The sequence below is a fragment of the Rhagoletis zephyria genome, unplaced genomic scaffold (genome assembly GCF_001687245.7).
Source record: "Rhagoletis zephyria isolate East Lansing unplaced genomic scaffold, Rhagoletis_zephyria_1.1 Rzeph_scaffold_07620, whole genome shotgun sequence".
Classification (NCBI taxonomy): domain Eukaryota; kingdom Metazoa; phylum Arthropoda; class Insecta; order Diptera; family Tephritidae; genus Rhagoletis; species Rhagoletis zephyria.
The window spans coordinates 22,920-30,357 of NW_016164703.1; the positions used below are offsets into that span (position 1 = coordinate 22,920).

General features: G+C 32.9%; 1 long non-coding RNA gene across 1 annotated transcript; it reads right to left on the reverse strand.

Moving 5' to 3' along the window:
• Positions 1-633: 633 nt before the first annotated feature.
• On the reverse strand, positions 634-6,622 carry LOC108374349 (uncharacterized). Its single transcript, XR_001849035.1, has 3 exons — positions 6,608-6,622; positions 5,223-5,224; positions 634-763 (listed from the first exon to the last, which is right to left on the reverse strand). It is a non-coding gene; the product is annotated as an uncharacterized LOC108374349 (long non-coding RNA).
• Positions 6,623-7,438: the final 816 nt, after the last annotated feature.

The following is a 7,438-nucleotide window of genomic DNA, read 5'->3' on the forward strand; positions in this document are numbered from 1 at the left end:
TAAAAAAAATAAACCTTCTATTGTCCACAGGTTAAGATTTTTAATCTGACACTTTATTTTTGAAAATGGAGCGAATCGTGTAGATCTCAAGGCACTGANACTCTTAAAAAAAATAAACCTTCTATTGTCCACAGGTTAAGATTTTTAATGTGACACTTTATTTTTGAAAATGGAGCGAATCGTGTAGATCTCAAGGCACTGACAAAAAATGAAAAAATTATTTTATGCATTAGCGAAAAACGCATTACTTCAGAAAGTGCAAAAAATTAGCAGGTTTTTATTTCTTCCTTTGGAAGCTCAAAGCCCGTGCTATTTAATCAAATAATAAAAAATAACCAATTTTTACATATATTTTTTATTCATTCCATTAAAATTTAGCATTTTTTGAAATTTCATTTAAAAAAATAGTTTTTTTTTCACACCGCAGTTACACCCTGTGTTTAATTTTATTCCAAAATTTTAATTCCTGTTATTCTCTGCTATCTATATGGAACAAAAGTCAAACCAACATTTTATTTCAAAGAATATATTTTTGAAATTTTTTTCTGTGAAGGGTTTATGCCTGGGTATGCTTTATTAAAATTCTTAGTATAAAATCTGTCGACTTTAGTGGCTTCCTGGCGGTATAAAATTAATTTTTTGGGGAAATGTCTGTTTAATTATTTTTAGTGGATAAATTGTCTTTACAAAAATACCAGAGAAGTTCAAATTGCAGATAACGAATATTTCGATTTATGCCCAATTAGGCGGCACTGTGCGACGGCTCAATTTTCGAGCGAATCCCATTCCATAGTTTCGTTACTCAACTTTTCTGGGTAAAACCTATAAAACAGTCAAAAAACTAAATTGCTGTCAGAGAAAGAGAGAAAAACCAAAAAGTACGGGAACGTTTTTCGGGTAAAAGATGGTAAAACTGTCAAATACATCGTGGATGCCATGTTTTGTTTAGATAGCAGTTTTTTTCATCATTTGGCGATCTTCTAAATATTGCTTAAATACACCAGAAAATTAACAAAAATACTTACAAAACTTGATATTTGTTCGCTAGGATATATTTAACAAGGTGAAAATGCAGATGTACTTTTGTTTTTGCTTATTCAAATTTGAAATCATTTGAACAGCTGATAGTTTGTCACTTTACCAGATTTTACCAGCAAAAATTCTTGGGGTAAAATCTTGCAACTTCTGACAAAGAGAGGACCGATTTTACTCTCGCATTTTGCCCCTACTTTGCCAGATAACCGAGTACGGGAATGCCTTATCGTAAAATCCTGTAAATTCATGCAACTTCTTGCGAGTTTGGGAACGCAACTCATGATTGCGAGCAACTGTAACAACTGTTAACGCCGTTAAATCAAAGTTGTTGCGTTCACTGATTACTGAGAATGGATGTCAAATCAAATCGTGTACCAAAACATTTGCTAGTACTAAGTGGAAATACGAAACGAGTGAGGGTTTTTAATGTGTGATTTCTTTTTGTACTGATTAAGGTGTATTTATAGCTTCGGCTGTTTTTGATGAGAGTGATTTTGCCAGAGTTTGGAATAAATATGTATGTATGTATGTATAGTTGCTTAGATATTTTTTAAGAAAAGCAAACAACATTTTTAAATTTGTACGTTTTCAGTGAGGAAACACCAGAAACTACGTTTATATCGAGATTATAATTGACCCAAACAATTTACATTAATTTTTTCCGTGAAACGTTAAAACTTGTCTTTAGCTACTTGCCTGTGCATGAGTATTGACTGGCATGCTATTGAAGGTAATTAAATGTCGTTCTCATTTCTCAATAAAATCAAACTTATAAAATCAGAATTGATGACATATTGATAAGCACTGGTGCTTATCCAACTATTTATTTGCCAATCAGTTAATTCGAAATTGAATGGCAGATGTCAATGCTAAGAGCAAATGCACACATACTTTTGTATAAAATGTACATACATACATACATACATATTATTTTATAGGCATATTCACCATAGCATACCTTTTCTATGCATGCCTATGTATGCTTGTTTCATATTTTTGTACATAATTTTTTTGTTACTGTACTGTTATTCCTGAAATTTGTGATATTTTAACTTAAATCAATAAAATATATTTGCTAGCATGTCATTTTTTAATGAAATTGTAAGTACAATACATATATGCGTATAAAAAGTTTTGAAAATATTTACTGCACCAGTGCATTGTTGCTTTTTGTGAAATAACCATAAATTATAGAAAATGCACGAGAACACATATGCATATGTACCCTTGTGGTCAGCTGATTAAGTCAAGTGACATTTTGACTAGTTTTGGCTATTTTTCTTTTGTTTATTTAATGTTTATACTCTTTTAAAAAAAGTTTAGCAATTTACCTCAGCAGCGCCACATAAATCCACATTTAAAACTTCGTACAAAGATCATGAAAATTCAACAAAATTTAACAATTGCACCCAAAAATTTTAAACTTTTTATTCAGAATTTTTAGAAAAATGTTTGGTATTCAGTTTTCTAGCTTATTAAATTTTGGTAGGTATATGTATTTTTTTCTTTGGCTGACGGTGTTGTGCATTTTCTTCCATATATCGCTTATATGGGAGAAAATGGCAAGCACCATCAGCAAGAATAAAAAATTTAAAATTTTTGGGTGCAATTGTTAAAGTTTTTTGAATTTTCATAATTTTTGTATGAAGTTTGAAATATGGAATTTTGTGGCGCTGGTTAAGTAAACTGCCAAACTTTTATAAAAAAATAAACATTAAATAAACAAAATAAAAATAGCAAAAACTAGTCAAAATGTCACTTGACTTAATCAGCTGACCGCAAGTGTACGTACATCTGTGTTTATGTAATATACGAACATGTTAAGAGCTATTGAAGGGTGAAAAATGCATTTTCCTGACAACAGCACTTTTTTTTTTGAATTTCTTCTTAAATAATCTGACTCGTTGTTTTATTATTTATGCCTACGTTGTTATGTTTGTATGTATATGCCTGTTGTTAAATAATATTTATATACAGATAAAAGTGACAGAGACTTTTTGGCTACTGTGACAAATATTTGGCTAAAAAGTAGAATTATTACACTGGTTTACAAAAAAAAAACGTATCTGCATATTGAACCAAACCCCTATATCCTTATGTCATTCGGCGCGCTGAATGCGAATTCGAGGTCTGTCATCCATCCCATCTCATCATGTCAGGTTCGAGCGCATTGGAGGGTCAAATAGGGAAAAATTCATTAAATAAACCTGACGTGATGGAGGCTAACAGACCTCGGATTCGCATTCAGGGCGTAGGGATATAGGGTTTGGTTCAATATGCAGAAACTTTTTTTTTTGTAAACCTGTGATATTATNTAATCTGACTCGTTGTTTTATTATTTATGCCTACGTTGTTATGTTTGTATGTATATGCCTGTTGTTAAATAATATTTATATACAGATAAAAGTGACAGAGACTTTTTAGCTACTGTGACAAATATTTGGCTAAAAAAGTAGAATTATTACACTGGTTTACAAAAAAAACGTATCTGCATATTGAACCAAACCCCTATATCCTTATGTCATTCGGCGCGCTGAATGCGAATTCGAGGTCTGTCATCCATCCCATCTCATCATGTCAGGTTCGAGCGCATTGGAGGGTCAAATAGGGAAAAATTCATTAAATAAACCTGACGTGATGGAGGCTAACAGACCTCGGATTCGCATTCAGGGCGTAGGGATATAGGGTTTGGTTCAATATGCAGAAACTTTTTTTTTTGTAAACCTGTGATATTATTTGAGATGGAATGCAAGATGAAAGAAAAACCCACAGAAGGAATTTTATATAGTTTAAAAATATAGGTTCGACAGAGTGTGCTGAGTGCGTTGGCTAGATAACCTGCATCCTTCTGACAAGAGTAACATTTTCCTTTGGGAAAAATATCATGTATTACTCGTATAATTTATAAAATGGGCATATAAAATGTTAGACGGTATACAGCTTCATACCGTATAAGCGACTATTTCCGATATTTCTCATTTTAGAAATATTAAATCTACTATATATATGAGCCGTTTATTTTGAAAGTGACATTTCGAATTTCACCCTTCTACTTTAATAGCTTAACAAATAACATAATTAAGAGGGAATTTTCAATACCAATTTGTCCTTCTAAAGAATTTTGTATATCATTTGGTATGCATATTGTTATTCTACATTGCACTGAATATTTTGAATAATGGTATCCACACACCTACGACGAATCCGCACCGTTATTGATGCTACAGACGTTACTGCTTCGAAAACGCAAGTACGCATCTGTGCGATATTATCGCTGCAAAAACTGTCAATTTATGGACAAACAAAAAATATTTTTCAACAAAAATAAAATTCTTAACTTTTCTACATCAAATATGTTTTGTTTTCTTACGTTCAACTTTGTTTTAATCCAATTGTAATTGTTTGTAAAATCCTTCTATTGACCTTTTTCGTTCTCAAAACACGGAGTCTGCGATTTCGGCACAACCAAAAGAAGAACTGTGAAAACTATGGTCGGCATTGTTGTAAATTATGTTGGAACAGATTCGCACCGACAGAATCGCATAGGTGTGTGGATACCTTAAGTTTGAGAATTATTCTTTGAGAACATATCTTTGAAATTTCAAAATCTTTTACAAAAATTCTGGCGCCAGAGAAAAAACTGTCTCCAGCTCGAGAGGCGGTGCTGTGTATGTATAATTGGTTAGAATGTTGGTGTGACCAAACCTGGTGTCTTTCCATTTTGACAGTGCCCTTAATCTTACAGTATTGCCCTTAAGAAGCCTTAAGCTTCCCAAAAAGGTCTAGGGGTAGACAGTTTAAGAGTGTTTACAGAGCTTTTGTGGGCATGGATGGCAGTGCTACTAGCATCCTTTGAAACTTGGTTTAGAATTAATGATCGACTTATCCAGTAATGTCCACCAGACTTTGGTGGCGTATAATAACACAGGATGTACGACTGCTGCGTAAATCGAGTGTACTATGTGAAATTTACGACCCAATTTCTTGCTTATTGCCATTTTGCAGGCGTAGAGGACGGTAATGGCCTTTCTGAAGTGGTTTTCTACGGTACGATTCCAGGTCAGATTCCTGCCAAAGATGACGCCCAAGTATGTATTTCACATCATTTGAGAGCGACGGTGCTACGCCGTTTAATGTTGGAAGTTTTTGCCGGATTTGCTAAGTTACAGTTATCGCATTTCCATTACTTCTTAATCATTTTTATGCATTGGGTGTTGCAATCTGTTCATTTTTCTAAATGCCAGATCATTGATTAAAATAACGTTAGATGACAACTGAGGAATGTTATTGTTGAAAGTGTATAAGGAACTAAAATTTTACGTAGGCTAGTTTGGTGGATGGCTTTAACAAATAGCCAGATGGAGGCACTATACGGCCTGTTGTGATACCGTTTGATTGGCTTTATGTCGACTCCGATCGTTTACCCAGATATGTAAAATATTAGGTCCGAAAGACAGTCTAAAAAGTACTGATGGAAAGGCCGCCACCTAATTTGAGCCAGACCTTGGCAATAGAAAAGAAAGTGTTCGATACTCTTGATGTCTTCATCGTCACAACAGCTGCCGCAGTAGCCAGTCGCCGGTAAATTCACTCTGTTGGTGTGCGTTTCAGTTGCAGAGCTTTCTAAAGATGCAAAGCATATAGGCTTATCTGAAAAACGAATTAATGGCTACAGATCTGAGCCTCCTTGGTAGTTGTAGTATGTCCTGTTTGATCTGCGCTGCAATGGTTCCATAGTCGAAAGACAACTCTTTTGAAAATCTAAGCATCCATTTAAAACAGGTGATTTCTGTTGAAGCCAATTTTGAGGTTAGACGCTAAGAAATCTGACTTGTATTGAAACGCACAAAAATGAGATACACTGAAATTTTCACAGGCCGACAAATTTTTATAAAAATCTATTAATTCGAAAATTAATAATTCAACACGAAGCTAGAACATGCTGAAAAGTACGGTGTGCCACAAACGCGCTGACAAATTGCGTAAAACTTTGATGACCAAACTGGAGTTAAAATGCTAATATGTCGGTATGGCGTACAGCCGCTAAGCCGCCTAGTTTTCTGTTAAAAAAAAGTTAAAACTAATATTAGTGTTTAAAATGTATACCATCAACTTTTGTTGACTTTGTTCGTGCATATACATGTATGTATGTATGCATGTACATAAGACTGCGCCGTATTTGTATGGGACAATTTTTTAGTAAGCTACAAAGCAATACTTTAAGCAAGAAACGTGCCCCAAAGGCCCTAAAGTTCCGCATAAATATTCATCAAATTTTTAACAATGTGGTCAAAATTGCCTATAAGCCAATAGGTAATTTAATATGTTGTAATGCCACTTAATGTGCTTTTGCCTGTTCAATATAAATATGGGAAAAATAATGTTGATATCTCCTTAAATTTTCACCAGAAATCCAGTTTTCATTATTTTGAAAAGCAAAACTTTATTAAATATATTTACATAAAAAATTTAAGTTATTTCAATCATCAAATTATTATTTTGTCCTAACCTAAGTAGTATGTATGTATATAAAAAAGGAGTAAACACATATGTTACACAAGTACTAAATAACAAAATTTTTAATTTCCACTACATTTTTAAAAATTAACTCAGAGCTCAGAATCTAAAAAATTCTAGTATTACGCAATATATGACATCGGGGCATATCAAGTGTTATTAAAATATACTAAATTATACGTTTCCGTCATGCGATTTTAAAATTTTTTCGCAGGGCACGTTTTTATGACCAAAATAACCTTTCTAGGGAGAGTCTTGCTTTTTAGGGCAAAGTTCCAAAATAAGGCGCAGTCTAATATACATACATACATGTATGAATGCACATTAGGGTGGTGCAAAAATACACAGGAAAATCAATTTTTGTGAATTGTGCTGCTGAGCCTCTAGAAATGTAGAAACGTACAAAAAGAAACCGTTATTTTTATTTTGAAATCGGTTAATATTTGATACCTAAATATTTTGTAATAATATTAAGATTTATGTGAGCTGGACTGATTTCAAAATACCTCTGAAAATGGAGTTTTTTATGAATACAAATAGTTTGTTAAAAGATTTTTTGGAAAAAATCCCCTTAGATGACAAAACAGTTTAAGCTTAAAAAATCTACATAAAAATATTAAAAAATTGTATCAACGGAATGATAATAATGAGATTTTTTTTTTCCTTTTTTCAAATATTGGCGTAAGAAAAACTTGAACAACTAAAACCTTAGCGATATAGATTTATGAGGTATCAGTGGAAAGGTATTTTCTTATCCTTTTTATTTCTTTGCAAAAAAAACTCATTCACTCTTTCATACCTTGAATGAGTTGTAAAGAAATTGAAAGGGAGAGAAAGTACCTTACAAATGATACCTCATAAGTCTAAATTGGTAAGGTTTTGGCTG